This window comes from Sorex araneus, chromosome 5 (genome assembly GCF_027595985.1).
Source record: "Sorex araneus isolate mSorAra2 chromosome 5, mSorAra2.pri, whole genome shotgun sequence".
NCBI lineage: Eukaryota > Metazoa > Chordata > Mammalia > Eulipotyphla > Soricidae > Sorex > Sorex araneus.
In genome coordinates, this window is record NC_073306.1 from 125,569,961 (window position 1) to 125,591,296 (window position 21,336).

Here is a 21,336-nt window from a genome sequence, read left to right on the forward strand (position 1 = left end):
TTTTAGGGAGATTGTAGGTTTGACTTTTAGGGAAGTTGTGACTCTCTCAGAGAGAAGAGAAATAATGAGGTTCTGACAATATATTCCAGTAAACAGAAAACAAAAGGGTCACCAGAGCCTGCAGCTAACCCTTGGATGTCCTGAACACTGAAAGATAAAGGGATCTTTCTGTCAATGTCTTTACCAAAGGTGTCCAATTGAAGGGTTCTGTCTGTGAGTTCCTTCAAACTCAGTCTTGAGGAACTAGGTATCTCAGTAGGATCTTAAGAACTAAGATTCTCAGTAGGGAATCTCTCGTATTTTTAGTGAAGGTCAAATTCCTTTGTAATTTTCTGGTAAATCTTACCTATCTCTGAGTCACTGTCACTGTCATCCCATTGATCATCGATTTGCTCGAGCGGGCACCAGTAATGTCTCCATTTTGAGATTTGTTACTGTTTTCAGCATATCAAATACACCACAGGCTGGAGTGATAGCACAATGATAGGGCTTTTGCCTTGCACATGGCCAAACCGGGTTCAATTCCTCTGCCCCTCTTGGAGAGCCCGGCAAGCTACCGAGAGTATCTCACCTGCATGGCAGAGCCTGGCAAGCATCTCTGAGTATAACTCCAAAAAAAATGCCCCAGCTTCAGACCTTCCATGATTTGGCCTTGGATATCCTTACCCTAATCCTAACATCTGTGTTTCTCCCATGGAGAGTCTCCTTCTTTTCTAGACGCCTCCTCATTTTTCTCTCTAAAAAGTACATGAAAGAGGATGGTCCTTTTAACCCCTATCCCCTACCCTGAGAGGTGCAGGTTAAATCAAGTAACCTGTTGTAGATTAGTCTGGAGAGTTTCCTGGACAGACTTATTCTTTTCCAGGCCTATCCAAGAGTTTCAGAAGGAAGCCTCTGGCTTGAATTGTGTAGGTGTTCACCTGAGTTCTGCAGATGCACTTTGTCCCAGGAAGTCCACATGAGACACAGAATCCTGAATCCTGACCAGTTCTCCTAGTTCTGCACCTCCAATGTCTAGGCCCAGGCAGGACTTCAGGGCAGGGGATCTGGGAGGGTGGAGGGCAGCCAGGGACACAGGTTATTGCATCTGGCAATGTCCGGGGGACCTCCAGTGGCACAGATTGAGTAAGGGAGCGATACAACAGTCCACATACAGTGGGTTGAGGAATAAATGGGAAGGAAAGAAAGGGAAGCAGTTCAATGAGTGTGTATTAGATTCCAGAGTTACTATGACAAATGATTCTATACGAGGGGCTTCAAACAACAAATGTCTTGCCTGCCATATCTCTTAAAATCAAGATCTGCGCTAGTGTCTGCTGTGAAATTACAGGAGGAGGCTTCCTTACCTCCTTCTAGCTTCTGGTGATTGACAACCATCCTTGGTGTTCCTTGACTTATCAACAAAGGGCCTAGCCTCTGCCTTTGTCTCAGAGATGAAGACTGTCTTCTCATTTTGACTGTCTTTGTTCCAATATTCCTCTCCTTGAGTCACTGGAGTAGGCCCACTTGAATTCAGTTTGGCCTCCTGAACTTCTTTGCATCTACAAACATTCTATTTCCAAATAAACTCACACATATGGTTACTGAAGGTGAGGATTTTAAGACACCCTTTAAGGGGAGCCAATTTAACCTACAAGAGAGTAATCTTTTTTGACATTTTTTGGAGTAATACATAAAGAAATAGCAGATAGATAAAAAATACAAAATAACACAAAATAGGGGGACAAGCTAGTAGCTACGGCATTTTAAAGGCTCATTTATATTTTGAGGCAGACCTTAACTCCTGCCCAACACTCTCCAAATGGATGAATAATATGAAGGTGAGGAAAGCCTGACATGTATTGATCGCCAACAATGTTTCAAGAGTTCTCACTCATAAACTCATTTTGTTCTCCCAGTGATATATAGAGCAGGCATTCGCTGTACAAATGAGGAAGCTGAAATTTGACTATTGAGCACTTGAAATGTAATAAATACAGATTGAACAGTGTTCTAAGTGGGAAAACAAAAACTATATTTCCAGTACAAAAAAAGACATGTAAGATCTCTCCGTGTTTTTTATTTTTTTAGGTGAGTTACTTGTTAAAATGATAACATTCTGGGTATGTTGGGTTTAAGTAAAATAGATTTTTTTATGAGTTCCATCTACTTCATTTTCATTTTTTCCAGGTGGTTAGTGGAAAAGTTTAACCTTACATACACCATAGCTCACATGGTGTTTCTCTTGGCAGGAACTGACCTAGAGAGTCCCCAGTTCTTATTTAGGGCTCCACACAACTACAACTATGTCTTGAAGTACAAGGGGCTGTCAGACATAGAACAGGAGTGTTCTAGATAGCAGCCAGGAAAAAGGAGTCAGTTTTGGAACCCATGGATGGAAGGTAGGAAGAAGATGGCTATCCACTGGCCCTCAGGATGCAAGTCCCCATCAGCTCGGACAGATACCAGGAACATGTTGGGGGTAGATCCATGAAGATGACTGAAGGACTGTGAGTGAACATGCATGCAAGTTTATATATACCTACATGTGTATAGATATACACATAGGCATGCATTATTGCATGTGCTTACAGGTGTGTCTGCATGTGTGTACATGTGTGTGCGTGTGTGTCTACGTGCGCATGTTTGAAGGAGAGGAGCAGAAAGAGCAGAGGGGGTCAGAGGTGAATTATCTTTCTGTGAGGAAATTTCACTTCAGGGTTTCTTCTGCCCATCAGAGAAAGCTGGTGTGAGTTTTCATTCTCCCCATTTACAGGCCTTCAGAATGACTTCAGAAAGCACACTCACCCAGGGTCCAGAGGCAAAGGCAGCGTTCTCATTTGACACGGTCTATCATCCACTGTCCCTCAGCACATTCTTAGTCAGCTCCAGCTTCCCACCCAAAACCCCCTGCATCAGGCATTTCTCTGGCCCAGGTGTCCTTCCAGCTGAGTGCTCCATGCCCCACTGCCCCTTTTTTTACTAGAAATATGGATTGGCACAATGCACCAATGGAGGGGTAGGATCAATCCAGAAAAACCAGCAGCTTTGTTCTTTGACATCCCGATTCTAATTGTGGAATTTACCTTTAAAGAAAAAAATCATCTAAAATGGGGGAGGGACCCAAATGCATGAATGTATTACTGAAGCCTCATTTATAGTGAAGAAATACAAGAGATGGGTGAACGTCATGGGGGGCTTAAGTAAATCATGGTCATACACTTGACGGGGCATTAGGCAGCCATTAAGATGCTAATAATGTTATAACTCAGCTATCATTTTAAGTGAGGAAAAAGCATTTAAATTATAAAGATGCAATGATTACAACTGATACAAATTTCATATGCATATAGAAGGGTACTGGAGGGAAATAAGGAAAAAGAAATATGTGAGGTTCTGAGAAACTGAAGTGTTTTTTTTTTTTTACCCATTACTGTGATCACATTTTATAAACATAAACAACAAACTTTTAAAAGCAGGTTTAAATTTTGTGCTACATTCCAACTTAATGGCCCCCTCTGGGTCTCTAATCATTTGGCATCTGCTGAACCAACCGTATGTCATTAAGATGTTAAGGAGACCCCTCCCAGGGTGGATTTCTCTGGTCCCAGAAAACATTTTTGTTGCTGAGGTATTATGGCTTTGGACACTTCAACTTTTCCAAACCTCAACAAAGAAATTCTTGCCTTCCTCAGCTGGAACCCAATGTCACAGGTGCACTTTCTCTGTGCAAACAATTACTCTCCGTTTCCAGAGAAAAACTTAACAAAGCTAGGACAGCAGCCTTCAAGGTTATGCCAAGGGCACTGCCAACCCTGAACTCATGAGGATCAAGATATGTGGCTTCCATCAGTGGATCCCTGAGTCACGGAGGTCAGTCACTGATGGCTCCCACCTCCCTCTCCTTTCCACTTGGGTGAAACTGGTCTGATGGAATCTGCAAGGGAGACAAGCGGGTAATTCTGGCTCTCAAAAGACTTAAGCAGCAAGAAAGATGACCTGCTTGGTGCTTCATCTGAGAGTGATTCTCGAGTTCACATGTGTGACTGATGTTCTGGTATGATGAAGTGATGTCACTGGGTTCAGCATGTATGGAAATGATGTCGAGGCCACCAGACCACAGCGAGGGAAGTGCAATCCCATCAAATTGCAGTGCTCCTGGGCATGGTGAAATAGACTTTGTCACTGTAGCCACTGGCAAAGTGTCTTTCCGGTGAGGATACACATATAAAACAGTCCTCAGCAACATTATTCTTCCCAAGATAAGAATGCAGGATGGTCTTTGGGGTAGTATGAAGGTAGGGCACAGGAATACCATTCGACTAAGCATCCCAGGTTAAAGATGAGTGGATGTCTTTGATACAAGCACAGAAGAGGAGGTGCTTAATCAAACAGACAAGGATAGAAGGGAATATGGGAGGGACTTTTTTTAAAATTGATGTTAAGCAACTCATTATTTTAGTGAACATCAGATAGATTGGTTTGTTTGGAAGGTGGTGCAGGGTGAGGGGTAGGACAGAAGACAAAATACAATCATGCATTGTCCAACATTGCTGGCCTCCCACTATGCGCAAGGTAATGTTCTAAAAGTTGGAAAAATATTGGTCAACAAGACAAAGTCCTTGCCTCAATGTCACAGTGCATGCACATGCCCATGTGCACACGCACAGACACAAACACAGACACACACACACAGACACACACACATACCCCACCCTATACTACAGTGCAGCTATTGCAATGAAAGAAATACTTTAGAATACTCAGAATACTGGAATACTGCAAGTGGGAATAGCTATACCAGTGGTGCAGCTGGAGTTGATAAGAGGAAACCTTGCCTAGATTGAGATGACTGATGAGCAGGCATCACTCGAGCCAGCAAGATACTAGGGAGCGTTTACAGGTCAAGTATCACATACACAAAAGTATAGCAATCTGTATGAGAGTTTGTAATAAACAAGGTCACTGCTGACAGGATATACAGATGGAAGAAATAAATATCCAAATAAGAAGAGTAAAGAGAGGGTTAAATTGAATGTGCAGTCTGGGTACCACATTAAAGAACATGAAAGAGCATCCGTTTTGTGGGCTGGGGTGTCTGATAGTCGGCTCTTGTGGCTGATGTGTTGGCTGGATCTTGGGGAAAGATGACTAAGGATGAACAAATCTGACAGGAATCACAAAGAAGCTGAAGACTCAACCAGGATAAGGTAGAGGAGAGGAGGGCAGTACAGAGAGCTTCCCCTTGTGCCTCTGACTGCACAAGGCTTCCTCTAAGCTCCAATTACAAGACAGTTGTCCCTCAGTACTCAAGGGTGCTTATTCCAGGAACACTGCAAATATCAAAACATGCAGATGCCTGAATCCCTCTTATATAATAGCATGGTATTTGCATAAAGCCTATGCATATCCTTCCACATGCTTTAAATCCTCTCTGGGTTACTTATAATATCTTATGCAGTTTGATGTTACGTAAAAGTTATTCTATTATATTGCTTAGAGAATAACAGCTGGACACAAACGTCTTTACATGTTTAGTACTGCATTACCTGGCCCCCACACTAAAGTCTCTGATTCAGTGGCTTAGAGGACAACCCGGACCTCCCTCTTGTTGCAAACCTCTGGTTTCTGAAAGCCTGACCAGGTTTGCAAGCAGCTGATTTAGAGGGAAGCATCTGCTCCCTGTCCCCCTCCCCCACCACCTTGTTCCTTTATGTTCGCTGTTTATTAAGCACTTACTACCTGACAGGAATTCATTGAGGTTAAAAAGCCCCATGAGAGTTGGAGACTAAAATCAAATGAAAACACTTTTCACTCTATACATTTTTGTCAGACTGAAAAAAGTGCATTTTTCCCTAAGTATAAAGGGCAGATACCCTTGCAACTGGCTTCCACAGACTGAAACTGCACTAGCACTGCTTTGAGTACCAGAAACCATCACTGAAGAGCTGGACTTCCTCCATGAGGATAACAGAGTAAGAATGGACTGTGGTCAGCGGGCTCTTAGGTCATAGTTCTAGTTAGAGAGGTGGTCACTCAACCTGGTGGCCCAGGATAAAGTTCCTTCAAAGTGAAACCAAGCCAAACCATTGACAGGATTGGAGGTTAGCTCACCTATGCAAGGCCCTGAGTTCTGTATCTGGCACTAAATACTCTTGAGCACTGTCAGTGTGCTCCTGAGTGCCCTCTATTACTGCATCTTAAGGCCTGATCATTAACTGTCAGGCCCCCACTGATGTCAGGGACAAAAATTGCCAGGACTGCCCCCTCCCATCCCCAAAGCACTGCCGGGGTAGATCTATTGGAAATGTGGAAGTTCATCAGCTGCCATAGTGTTTTATGGGGAGCCCCAATCACTGGGACTTGGCTATGCAGATACAAACACATGGTTGGTTTTATTTTTTTCATTTCAAAATTGATTTGGAATGGGAAACTTTCCCCCTAGTATTGAGAAGCAGCCTTCCAATTTTGCTTTCTGCAATCTTCCTTTGATATTGACATAGCCGACTATGCATATTTGTGTCAGAAATTTGTGTCAGACCCGCCCAAAGCCACCGGGTTATGCACATCCTTCAGAAGCGGAAGAGAGGGAGGGACAGGGCTTTGAATGCTTCTATTCAGCTGCAGAAATGTTTAGGTTGAATGAGATTTGCAAATAGAATCAGGATAATGAAGCCACTTCTGCACAGGGTCACCAAGCATCCTTCCACCAGCCCAGTCTCACCTGTTCTCCCACCTACCTCCCTGCACTATCCATGCCCTCGCTGAGAGCAATGAGCAGTGAGCCCTCTCTCCACCTGCATTCTCGGATCACTGCTACAGGATGCTCCACTGAAGGTCAGAAGCCCAAACCCTCAGGAATGTTCTATTCTATCTTCTGAGTGGGAGCAGGTGTGTGTTGGGGGTTGTGCCTCTGCCCCTCTGTCGGCCATTCTTGAAGACCTATCACATGTGTATTCTTAGGAACTTAATCTAGAATTAAATGTGTTCACAGATGTGCAAGAATTCTGAGCTGAGTTGTGGGCAGAGGCAGGAATAAACAATCGCAATATAAGGCAATGGGTGCTATTACAACATAAGGAACTTCACATTTGGTGGTTTCATGGCACAACTGTCCATGCAAGACCTTGGAGTTTTTTTGAGTATTCATGAAGGTATAGGCCTCACATACAAGAAAGTCCAATCCTGAATCCACTTAAGCAGAAGAAAGATGACAAGAAGGGGTGTGTGTAGTGTGGCTGTCATGGAAATCTGTGTATGTGAGGGAAGATAACAAAAACAGGATAGGATGCTGAGGAAGCCAGCCAGGCTGGAACCTTCACAGAGAATGTGGACAGGCAAGTAAAAGGGGAATTCAGATTTTTGTCTTAGAAGCCATTCGAATCTACAATTTGATTTGAAGCAACAGGATGACTCTTTAGAGCCAATTGCTTCAACCTACCCTTTTACAGATGAGCCCATTGAGGTAATCTATAATGTTCAATTCCCCTAATATGAAGTTCCCCTATTCAGAGTTCTCAATGGTCCTCAGAATATGAAGCTTCGGGGGACCAAGCATCCTGATTATTACTTAAGAAAGGGTAAAGGGAGTGGGAGAAGTGAGAAGTGAGCTGGCAGGGCAAGAGTGTTTCCGGCACATCCGTGGCGAGTGCAAATTGATCTGCCAACATGTGTAATGAGCTCTTCACACATGAGCTTGCTCAGAGGATACCATGAAAGCTGGCTTAAGTCTCTGGTGGACTGCCAAAGGCCTGATTCCCAGACATGGTGATTGGCATAAAAACTCAAAATACACACTCACATTGATACAATCTGTGTGGCGCACACTTTGGCAAGTATTTAAAAAGTGCCTAATGTTTACCATAGTTCTCTTACATGAATTTAAAAGTATTAAGCAGCTAATGAAAATTCAGAGATGAATGTGCCCAAAAGTCTTACATCAAGGTAATATTAAAACCATGATTTGAATCCAGGTGAACCTGTTCTGAAGGCCATGTTTTCCCCACCATGACATGGTATTCCCACAGGCATGAGATTCACTACAGTATGATTTGGAAATATAGAAACAATACGGGACAGGATTAGTAAATTAGGGTACACAGACTGAACAGACAATTATGTAGTCATTAAAAAAGATAAGCTGTTTCCATGGTGCTATAAAAGCATCATGATTTTGATAAAATGCTTAATGAAAAATTACGGTGGCAAATTTTGTGTAATTATAGCCAGGTAAGAGATGTATGCTTATTAACAAAGATAAACTACAAGGCAAAATCATTGTGCCAGAAGAAGTGGTTATAGGTTATTTTTTTCACCTGATATCCAAAACTATAATATTATTATAAAATTGGCTAGGGGAAGGCTAAGAATGGACAGCAGGTCCTGTGGGGAGTGAACAGAGCTGGGTCCTTAACAGAAGTTTCAGTACAGGCTTGAAACCTCTCTGAGTGCCCTTATTTCGGTCTTTCAGTTGCTCATGAAGAATCTGGCAGAATTACTCTATTTAGGCTTTCTCAACTCTGGCACCATCTTCAGAAATGCCTGTAAAGAGCTGGTCCCTGACTCCAAGGGGTGGCACAGTCATTGTTTAATGACTGCCTTCCAGACTTCATATGGCACATCCACTCAGGTGGGAAAGGAAGAAGTGAGCAGGGAATGCTCACTTGACTTACTCTTAGCGGGTTGTGATAGGAGTCTGGGCACAGGTCAGGGTTCAGTGGATGGCGTGTCCTGATTGGTTATTGGCATTCATCATGGAAATGATATGAGGGAGGAAAAGGGATACACCTACGTCCCATAGTCATCTCTAGGTAGGAAACAACCAGACTGAGAACTAAATTTGAAAACTCTGAGAGGAAAAAGATTGCCACCACTTTGAACTTTAGGTCTATAGATTTCCATCAAATTTGGACATATTGTTCTACTCTTCTCCCTCAGGTCCATTCTTATTGAATGCAGAAAGCTGTAATTTTGAGCATAGTTATATGATCAATGGAGGCGTGTGGATGTCTCTGCTTGTGACTGAGAAATCTATTGAGAGGGGAAAAGGAAAACAGAATTTCAAACTTAGCTAACCAGCTGTTTAGAAAGAAATTCAGGCTGCCCTTATAATACCTTAAAAATTCGCTTATCTTCTAGGTACTTCAATCTACATACTCCAAAATACAATGATTAGAAAGTAAAATAGGGCAAGGAGCCCAGGGAATCGGTGTCATTAAATGGGATAGTTAAGGAGATTACCTTGAAACTAGAAAATGTCTGTGACAGAGTGAAAACTCAGAGTTTGCAAGGTGGTCAGAATCATGCAAAAAAAAAAAGTGCTTAGAAATAGAAAAAAAAAACCACAACTGTGAAGCTGTAGGATAGGAGTTGAAATCCATTCCCATCTTCCTAGCATCTTGCAGTGTTATGACATCAATTCATAAGGAAGCAGATATTTAAGTATCAGTTATAGTGCTAGCTTAACCTAGATTCAAGTTTTAGAATATGGTTTTATTCCCGAAACTAATAGTTATGGAGTGTCGGCTTTATGCATGGAGCTGTTGGGATACAGCTGTTAAAAAAATACACCAGGGGATACTTCTATAAAATAAATGTAACCAGTTCACTGCAGTAAGGATGTAACAAGAAGGAATCATATTACGCAAAATAAGTCAAGGGGAAGAAGGACAAATACCAGACGCACGCACTCATCTCTTGCATACAGAGAAACAAAGCAAAGGACTAGACAGTGTCAAATGATAACAAAACTTTGGCCTTGGACTATAGGTCTGAGAATACCAAATGAAGTGGGAGTGAGTGGGGAGGAGGGGTGTTGAAGACTAGAAGTAACATAAGGACATTGATGGAGAGCCTTGGGCACTTTGAAGGTGAAGAAACACTGCAAACATAAATGTCAACACTGCTGTAAACATTTGATCTAACCATAATAATTAAATGAAAAGAACCAAGTTCAAGGAGGCCTAAATATAAATAAAGATCCTTAATCTTTTCAAATTTACCTATCAGCAACTGACTTTTGTGAGTCAAATGCAAACTCTGTGGTTACAGGAACCTCACATAGTCTATTATAGATTATTATGGGATTTAGGATACACTTTTAAGATGTCACAGGGTATAATAGGTTATGTCTGTGGGCCAAGGGTTATTCTAGACTACATCTGGCCTCAACCATCCATAGGAACCCCTTCCATTTACATTCATTTAAAAACAAAATCAGCCTTTGAACAGTGACTATGTCACAGGCCAACAGTAAAGCACTGTGTTCTCTAGGGGAGAATATGAGGGTGCTTCCTTCATGACCTTATAATAGATACATAAATAAACATACATATCTGTGAAACCAGTTGGGATGGGAGATGCATGCCAAAAGTAGATAACGGACCAAACATGATGACCTCTCAGTGTCTGTGTTGCAAGCCATAATGCCCAAAAGTAGAGAGAGAGTATGGGGAATATTGTCTGCCATAGAGGCAGGGGGAGGGTGGGAAAGGGGGATATACCCGGGATATTGGTGGTGGGGAATGTGCACTGGTGGAGGGATGGGTGTTTGATCATTGTGAAATTGTAACCCAAAAATGAAAGCTTGTAACTATCTCATGGTGATTCAATAAAAATTAAAAAGAAAAAAAGAAAAAAAACATATATCATCAGTATGACTGGGATGCATGTAATACAGGAAGTGGAAACAGCAAAAGTGAATGATGATAATTGGGTACGATCTGACTTTAAGATAGGAAAGGTCCTTCTGACGTGGATAACTGCAGCCTGAGAACCGTCCATGGAGAATCTTCTGATTACTGACGGCTCCATGTGCAATGACAGGGACAGGAAGGAACCTGGCTAGTTAAGACAACATTGTTGTTTTTTTAAAAATAATAATAATAATAAGGGCAGTAAGATGACGGATAAAATGAGAATGCAAGGTGCAAGGTTTCTCAGACCTAAGCTAGGAGTAAGATTTATGTGGAATTTAACACCTTTGTAGGTCAGGTTATAAAACCTTGGCAGACATTAGGGAAATCTTAAATAACAGAGAGAGATTGAATACTGAAGAGTTGTCAACTTCTCCCCATCACCATCACCAAGTTTCTTTATATATTCAGTGCAATTCTAATCAAAACTACAACCGGAGTTTTCATTAAATTCACTAAGTAGATTCTAGAATGAAAAGGCCTGAGGCAAAAATAACCAAGATATTTTTGAAGAAGGAATCAGGGCGGGGATATGCTCTATTAAAGATCAGGGATAATGTGAAGTTATAATAATTATGAGTGTGTGTATCAGTGATGCTGGTGGCCAGTGTAATAGAAAGCTCACAAAAAAATTAATGCACAGAGAAATATTTGGCATATGTTAGATATGGCCTGGCAGAGCAAGGGAAAGGGGGACTGTATTAAAGGGAATTGGAAAAGTGTTTATGTATTCAAGAAAAAGAGAATTTTGTAGCCCATCTCACTGCACACAAAAATTGACTGCCTGTAGATCAAGGAAGCGACTAAATTTAGAGAACTATAGAAAAATAGTAAAGTCCAAGGATTCATCTTTTTTTACAGTGCTTTATGATAGAATTTCTAGGGACTCAATATGAGTCAGTATAAATGCAAAGATGGATAATAGTAACTCCCCTATATTTAAACTTTTGTACCAAGAGATACCTCACAGGAGGTAAAATAGCAAATTAAATAAATAACTTACAAAATATTATCACTGTATCACTGTATCACTGTCATCCCGTTGTTCATGGATTTACTCGAGCGGGCACCAATAACATCTTCATTCATCCCAGCCCTAAGATTTTATCAGCCTTTCCTTACTCGTTTTTCCCAATGATTGAAAGCTCTTTTCAGGGTCAGGGGAATGAGACCTTATTGTTACTGTATTTGGCATATCAAATATGCCACGGGGAGCTTGCCAGGCTCTTCTGTGTAGGCAGGATACTCTCAGTAGCTTGCTGGGCTCTCTGAGAGGGGCGGAGGAATCGAACATGGGTCAGCTGCATGAAAGGCGAATGCCCAACCGCTGTGCTATCGCTCCAGCCCATATATGTATGTATATATATATATATATATTTGTAATACATATATTAAGAAATGATATTAACTTAAATAATGATTAAAGGAATGCAAAAAAATAACATGCCATTTATATATATATTTCCCTTTATGATGATGTGTCCAGGAATATGTTCACTCATGTGTAAGGCTCAGCCTGAGCGTGTGGAAAGTGGCTGGAGTGTGGCGGCGGTAAGGCAGTGGAGGTTGGCTGCAGGGGTCCCTTGGGGTGGGGAGGGCTCTCACCAGACCCTCTCTGGGGCACCCCTGGTGTGAAGTCTGGTGGCATGATTGTGGGGGCCTCATTTTATGCTCCCTTCCAGGAGAAGCAGCAATTTTATAATATTATAAAATATTTTTAAAAATATACATATCAGTAAGAAAGTTCAAATAACCTAGTAGCCAATGAATGGACAAAAGACATAAATAGATAGCGCCAAAAAGATAATATGGATGAGAAACAAACACATGAAATGATATTAACTTAAATAATGATTAAAGGAATGCAAAGAAAAATAACATGCCATTTTATGCCTATTTAACTGATCTAAAGGAAGAACTTGGAAATATTAAGTATTAGGGAGAATTTGGAATCAGAGTTTGGACTTCGATGTCACAAATGTAAATTGGTGAGTTCGTATATAATTTGGCACCTTGGGGATAAAGTTAAGCATTCATTTACTTAGTTTTATTTGTAAAATCAAGAAAAACAAATTTGTATCAATGCTATGAGGTATGTCCATGGATGCTCATATCATTACCTATTGAAGGTAATTCCTAAATGAATGAATTCCTATTGAATGAATTCCTAAAAGCAACTCCAAATGCCTATCAAAAGTTAATGAGTCAGTGGTATGTTTTTACACATGGGATATTGTTCAGAAGTCAAGATGAACATTGGCACCATTTCATTTATCGATAAGGATAACTGTTAGCAACACAATATGAAATTAAACTATTCCAAAAGGTTATACGTATAGTTTAAAATCCTTCACTAGTTAAAACATCAATAAAATAAAACAATGCATTTGAGGAATTGATGCACAGAAAACTATATAAAATGCAAAGAAATTTTGCATGTAATATTTGTATATTTGTATATACTTGCAAGATTCAGGAGAGTGGGAGGACTTAAAGGAGGAGCTCACAATTAAATACACGAATTGTCAAAGTTCTTGTTTTTCTGATAGCTGGTATTCTACTGTAAGAATGAATTACTAACAAAAACACAAGATGGTCATAGCCAGACTAATGAGGGAAGTGTCTCATGGAACTGAAAGTAAAATTAATTCTATTTTCAGCAACTGAATGGTAGGTCAGAGTAGAAAGGGCACCTTCAATCTTTCTGGCTAATCTTTCCAGGTCACTGATGTAGAAACCAAGAATAAGGTAGGGAAAAGGGATCATTTAAATATATTACTTGGTTATGAGAAACTGAAAATCAATCTTAAATTTCCTAATTGAAATAATAGGATAATTCAATATTTGATTTGCAATAGTCAATGTATATGCATAAAACAAAAGGGAGAGGCCAAGTAATTTTAGGGCATACTTTTCAAGGGCCCCAAAAAAGATCTGACATGGAGGTATGTACACATGGGAGCATGTGTGTCCATGGCAATGGATTCCGTTCTGTGGGTGTAAGCTGTAAGAAAGTCCTTTTCTCTTGGTGAAGAGTAATGAAAAAGTCCAAGAAAAGGGGTCCTTGGCTCAGAGTAGCAGAGGAAAGCCAGGTCCTAAGGCACATAAAAGGACGATTTCAGTATCAGATATATAAATTTCAGCCTCCTGGGACATTGGCACAGAGTTTCCAAAGGTCCTACTGATAAACCATAAATCTCTCTTCAAGTGGGTCTCAAACACAGCGTGGACCAAAACAGAAACAAAAGAACCGACCAGTTAAAAGCAAGAAATCCTAGCTGCCTTGCCCAGTCCAGGTGGAATTTCTACAGGAGTAACATAGTAAAACATCAGAGATGAAATGAGAACAAGCTGTGATGTTAAAAGGGACTCTTGCAGCTTAAACACTGCCTCTGGGCACAGCTTATTGAAAGGACCCTGCAGTGGAGGGTTGCACCACACAACGTGGCTGTGTGTACAGGACTCTACAAAGGCCTTTGGGCATCCATGCATCAAAACATAGTTTCCCTCCCAAGAAGGAAGAGTGTATGCCAGGCCAAATGCAGAACAAGCTTTTCATGCCTTCCCTCCTCTCCTAAGACAATTGTAAATGCACAGGATGAAATTTTAACCTGAGATTTTATTTTTATTTTCAGGCTTTTCCTTTCGCAAAAGCTTTAGAGAAGAATTATGGCTAAAGCTCATGCAAAACAACTGGGATCTTAGTGAAATAACAGAGACAGTCTAACAAGGACATTCCTAACACAGAGATATGAGGTGACCCGAAGCCCCTTATAGGCCAGGAGAAACAGAGCCTCAAGTCATATATATCTCCTATATTAACATTCCTATATTCCTATAGCTTTAACCTTATGAAGATTTTGAGTGAATAAAACACTAGAGAAATCCTGTGCATTTGAAGGGAGGCGTTCTACACATGTATGCCAATAAATGAATAAATATGTGCATAAACATGCCAGAGGACAATGACATGAATTTAATAACAAACATGCTTATCACACACAAACACACACATACACACACCCCAAAGGCAAATGCACTCATCCACACTGCAGAGGTATTTCCAGCTGCTGTTTTCTTACAGCTAAACTGAATGATCAATGTTTATTGTGGAAACCTTCCTCTTGCAAGGAGAATGTGATATGCTGTTCTTCAGGAAACAAGAGCTATGCATCTGTTGATTCCTCCTGTCATGTTACTGGCTCCCTCACAAATGCCTGTATTGTAACAGGAAAAAAAATCAACCCCAAGGCTACTATATAGGCATCCCTGATATTCCACAATTGATGGCAGGCAGCAATAACAGTCCCACTTACATAAATGCGACTTACTCACGTCAGGCTACAACTCCTTTTCCTTCCAGACCGAGTGCCAGGAATCATTCTTTTCAACCCAGAGCCATTTCTATTGAAGCACCTGTCAGCTTGCCTGTCAGGCCAGCCTAGAGGTGGATGGCTTCCACCCAGGAATGCCTGCAATTCTTTCAAGTCTCTGGAAGAGAAACAGTCTATAGGAGCTGAGTGATGGGCTGGGGGCTAGAAAAAAATGACTCCCAGACATCACCGAGTCCTGACTTTTAAGATTTAGGGAAGGCCTTTGGGCAAATCTATTAGGTCCTGTGTGCGTGTCAATGTGTTTTTGTTTTTTTTTAACGTGACAAATAAACCACAGAACTAACTTCTACTAGACAGGAGAGGGAAAGATATTTGTAAAGTGACGCCTGTAGTGAGCTGTGGTGTCAGAGATTCAGGATGTCATTAATAAGATGCAAAGGGATATTGACAGGATGATAGGACCCCATGTGTCTTTTAATTATGCCACAATCTGTTTAGCAACTTCGAGGAAATGAAGAAGCCCAGGAGACTTAAATTGCCCTGGCCAGTGCCTGAACAAGCCAACTGCAAGGCAACACCAGACCTGAGCAAATGGATCTGAGCAGAGAGAATGAAGACTAGATCCATGGGGCCAAGGAGCACGAGAGTAGAGTGTATTTGTTAGAACTCATCGCAATGACTGATCAAACTGGTTTCATAGGGTTACTCCTTCTCCCACTGCATGTGTCAGAATTTACCAAGGAACTTAAAAAACATAGGATAGAACCTTCCTACAGAGACTCTTGATCTCTTTGGACCACAATGAGGAATCCATTTCCACCTCTGCTTCCTTATATATACTTTTAGATTGGGGGGCTGTCTATTGAAGTCTGATTCTAATATTTAGCCAGCCTTCAAAACCTAACAGTTTCTGTTATACCAAAATTCAATGGGGAAAGAGGACCAGGGAGAGATAGTAAAAGGGCTATGCTCTTTCTGGCTGCAGTCTGAAGTGGAAGGGAAAGTGTGTATGTGTACATGTGTGTGGGAGGGGAGGGGGCAGTGGGGGAGAAGATAGGCCCTGAAAAGGCCCAGGATTAAAAAGAGAGCTTAGACCTGGGTGATTGGGTCATGGAGAGGGGCTGCTGCTCAGAGGGGACTGCCTAAGTGAACCTCCATCTACTACGGCAGGAGAAGAAATCAAACTTTTTAAACCTCCCTCACCCCCAGTTGCCTGTGGCCACATTCCCACCCGGTCTCTTAGTCTTGTGGCATGCCAAGCCCATTTATACAATTTTCAACTACTGCCCTCTTGGAATATCCTGGGGCCCAATGGTTGTACTAGATGCATTCAATGAGTAGCAGGTGATGTGGGAAGGGATACTGGCATCACTGTGTTAAATAATTCAAAAGAAACAAATGAAAAGGGAGAAGAAACAATACTGGCTGATCTCACTCATCTATGATATACAGAGAAAAACAAAACAAAGGAGCAGACACTATGAAATGATGACAAACCTGATCGTGAAACTTATTACCAGTGGGAAGAATGGAGGAATGAAGAGGTGAACTAGAGGTGACAAAAGGACAGGATTGTGGGCACAGTTGGATGGTGAAGGTGCAGCAACTTTATTCATCAAAACTCTGAAAGTTGGGGCTGCAGTGACAACACAGCAGGTAGGGCATTTGCCTTGCATATGGCCGACCTGGGTTCGATTCCTAGCATCCCATGTGGTCCTCTGAGTACTGCCAGGAGTAATTCCTGAGTGCATGAGCCAGGAATAACCCCAGTGCATTGCTGGCCCAAAAAGCAAAAACAAAACAAAACAAAACTCTGAAAGTTAACAGTAATTGTAGTTTAGGTAACAAGGTTACCTAAACTACAATTAAGCACATCACACACACACACACACACACACACACACACACACACACACACACACACACACACACATACACTATGATCCTTGAGAAAAGAAAATAAAAATAAATCATGAGATTACCATGCCCCCACAGGAAAACGAAACAAGAAATAAGAGCTTCCTGTAACCCCCCTTCTTGGTTACCAGCCTGGCTCAAGTTATATCCAATAGCCATTCAGATTATGCAAATTGAATATCTTAATTAATGTAGATCCAGTTGGAATGATGTAAATTCCTGTTTGGAGAGGATTAGTCATTTCCTGTCTACACCACCTCCTGCACATCAGGACCACATCCTGCGCTCCTCACTTCTCTCTGGTGGGTGGACTGGAACCATAAACATGCCTTGGGTCTGTGTCCTGAGAAGCCAATCCTTGTGCCAAGCCAATGACGGAAAGAAGCTGTGCCTGGACAGTCCCCAGAGTGGCCAGTTTTTGTCTCTCAGAGAACTTCCTCAAGCCCAGTCCTACAGGAGTTCTCACTCTACCTCCCTCCGTTTTATTTGTCTGCTACAATCCTGTCTCAGAACAAGGACCCTGCTCTCCGCTCTCTGTGCGCTGGGACAGAATGTTGATTCCCAGGGCCCGTGCTTTCCATCTGGGTCAAGTCCTACCATCTGTCTGTGGGAAAATACTGACAGCCCTCTGACCCGACCTACCTTTCACAGCAGCTTCCACCCAGCGACGCTGTCTTGTTTCACTGAGGCAAAGTCTGTGTTTTATTTAACTCTGAACGCCTGGTGCCTAGAATAGCTTGTAAGATAAATGTCAATCAACTCTAGCATAATCAAGACACCCATTCCTGCCTCATTAGGGTCCTCTCATTCTCCCTAAGCCTCTCAGATGCACACACTGTAATTAGAAACTTGGTGATTTTGACTGCTAAACAGAAAGACTTACTGGGAAGCGTCGCATGTCTGAATTTTAAATATTTTCACACTTCGTTAACCCAGTTGTGAGTGTAACATTTCTGGCCCAATTCCCTCGCACTGCGCAATTTTTATTTTTGGACAGAGATGAGAACAATTAATTGAATTGAAACACGTATTGATTACTGTTTTTTGTGAACTTGGAGGAGCTTGTCTCTGGGTGGTTTTATTGAAGAGTTTTCAGACAATGGGTGGTCTGGCCCATTTCCTCATGACTTCACTGGGGCTGAAAGGGCCTGGCTGCAAGGGCAAGGGTCTATGTTTGTGGAATTTGTGTTGTCATGAAAGCTGCACCAGAACGGGAATAGGCCACTGCAACTTTCTCACACTGAGAGGGGAACCGATGGCCTGCTACAAGCTCAGCAGGGCTGTGGAAAAGTCTCTGTGAAGTTCATGCATTCCAGATACCTCCACTATTGGAGCTTACAGGAGCAGGGAAAGTCCTTGGTGCACCCAGCGGCCAAATGACTCACTCCACGATTGCAGATTGCAGGTCGCCATGGAGCAGCACTTGCCACATTCTGATGGAGGTTGGACTCTCTCTCTCAGACTAGGGCCGCTCATACTCTGAGTACAAGAACCACCTGGAGAGCTTGTGCTGATTCTGTGGGTTTGGATTAGTTTGTGTGGGTCTCTGCTGCCACCTCTCTCCTGTTACTCTTGTCATTCTGTTCGGGATGCAATCCTACAGAAGCATTCTGCATCTTCCACAATGCCACCAATCCTCAGCGGCCTGAGACCTTGGTCTTATTCATCCTACTATCTCCAGATGCCATGGGTCCAGGCTGGCTTTGGAGGACAGCTCTGAGACCCCACTTGGGTAGGCATGGGCAGAGGCTTCAGAAAAATTAGAGCTGCTCACATCACATGGTGCCATCAGGGCCAGGAATAGATTTCAGTCTCTTAGGATGAAGAGAGCCAGAATGCAAACTCGGGGGTTTCAGAAAACTCAGAACTAGTACTCTGAATGCAAGGAAGCTTTCCCAAGCCAGGCGAGCAGGGAAAAGGTTTATATAGGCACATTTTCATGTGTCCAACCTGGGAACAAGGTCTTTCAATAATTAGCCCTACTCTCATTGTGATACCCTTGTCTTCTAGAACATTCTATAGATGTTCCTAAGATGTTTACGTACCTACAGTTCATTCGCCACACTCAAACAGTGTTCATTTTAAAGAATATAAAAAGAACTGATTCATCTATCCCTCTTCTTAAACTATTCTAGCACTTTCTATTTGTTCCAGAATAAAAGTAAACTCCAGGAGCCCTGCATAAGTTGCTCTGCTCACCCATATGGTCTTCCCACTGATCTGACAACTTCTCTGACTCTGGCCTCCTTCCTCTTCGCCAAATATGCCACAGCCATTCCATCCCAGGGCCTTTGCACTAGCTACTGTTCCTTCAGTGACATCTCTGCTTTGCCTTTGATGCCTTTGATCACAATCAAAGGTTCAACAGCAGAGCAACTCCAAAATGAAGCACTAACTATAGTTTTGTAGGACTGACATGGACGCTTTGTCCTTGATTCCTACTTAGTTGAAGTCTGGGATAGTTTGATAATGTCATACTTTCACAAAAAGGAGATGGAAGACCAGAAACAGTCCAGGACTTAATGAAAGCCATCTAAATATTGGGGACAGAACTGTCCAAAAGTGGGGACAGAACTGTCCAAAAGTAGACACAGAGGTTGTGACTTGAGATCATTTGGGAGGAATTTAATCTGACAACACTTGTTTTACCTGCTCTGTTTAACAATATTTAGAAAGTTTATAGACATTACCCTCTCCCCATTTTAGAATTTTGATTTAGCTGAGTCTAAAGGTACATAGGGATGTACTTGAAGATACAATCCTAGATTTCGCTTCCATTTTTTCATATCCCTATTTTTCTTTGTCTCAAAATTATAATGTTTTTTATTTTAAAAAATTGGGAGATTCTTCAAAGTGGAGCTTGGGAGTTCCAGAGGTTCACTCTCAGCAATTCTTAGCTAACTAGGTCGGTCAGTGGGTCAATGAAAGGGCATGAGGATGTGCTGGGGATGATTTGGGCCACCCAATGTGCTCAGGAGCCCTCATGGACTCACATCAATACTCAAGGACGTCAGGGCTGGATCTGGTGATGCTTAGGGAACCAGGTGTGCCAGATATTGAACTGGGGTCGACTGCATTGTCCCTGAACCACCGTACTCTCTTTTCCAAAATTATACTTTTCCTGAGATCAGAAGAGGCTTAATCATAATTTATGGGTTTTCCTCTAGAAATTACAACCAGAACTTGGTTCTGAATATTAAATTGGTCTCCTACCATTATATTTAGTAATTGCTTCACAAATACCTACTACTCAGCTATAAATGTCTCTACAAAGCAGGATTTCCTGAGTACTGTTTAGAGCAGGATTGGGTCAAGGCACAACATGGAGGGGACCCCCTCTTTCTGCTCAGGAAGACAAATTATTTTACTATCTATGAGCACTGTCTAAAGAGTAGTGTGCCAAGAAAGTGCTTCTCAAATCTCATGTCCTTGAGTATCATCCAGGATCTTATTCAAGTAGATGCTATTCTTGCCTGGTGGAGCCAGTGGTGCTGTATTTCTGACCCTTTCTGATGAAATGCCATGGGGTCATCCGATGAGTCACACTGATCAAGGTCAAGACATTTGTGCTTGAATTCGGGATAGAAGAACTTGTCTGCTCAGCTATAAAGCCCTTGCTCTTTCCACTTCATCTCTCTGAGTCTCAATTTCCTCATTATTATGTAACGATAAGAGTGAACATTTATTCCTTCTATTTATAAATGTCAAACAGTGCTAAACATATATTTATGTTTATAAATAAATATGAATGCAAGGTTACTTGACGTACCCAAGGGTACATAAGAACTAAGTGGCAGGGCTGGAATTCAGAACTGAGATGTCTGACCTCAAAAATCAACATTCTGACCTTGTTAGCTGTGAGACACGTGGCCATAGTCATGTTTATGCTTGAAATACAAATATCCAAGCCCATGACCTCACTAACTCCTTCCAGAGCATCAGGCAAGAGATTTGATTGTTTCCCAAAAGGAGCCACAACAAGTCAGCCTACTGTAGTCTTCTTGCTATGGTTCTCAGTAATCACAGGACAAGTAGTAATCAAGAAACTATTTGAAGGTACCTCAGCAGAACTGTTAATAGAGTCCATGATGGAAATATCAATGCCCCTAGCATCTGGTCTTTGAAAATCCAAAGAAATGAGAAGAGTTTACTGTCCAGATGTGGGCCCACTTTTTTACCCAGAACCCCAAAGAGGGAACCATAAAATGTTTCTCAACTTTAGAAAGCTATTGTTCTAATAGGGTATCTAAGTCATAGTTTTATTTGCACCCATATTGTAGTTCAATCTATTTATACCATGTTATCACAGAACACCAATCTATAATTGCACAGCCCAGTGCTATGTACTGTTGCACCAGAGGGAAAATCTAACACATCCAAGGAAAAATGTCTGTTTAGAGCTAGAAATTCCT

At 41.8% G+C, this 21,336-nt stretch overlaps 1 protein-coding gene across 15 annotated transcripts in view; it reads right to left on the reverse strand.

The window, feature by feature from the left end:
- Nucleotides 1-21,336, reverse strand: part of PTPRT (protein tyrosine phosphatase receptor type T) — a 1,130,358-nt gene that overhangs the window by 360,153 nt on the left and 748,869 nt on the right. The gene's annotated exons all lie outside the window — the stretch shown is intronic.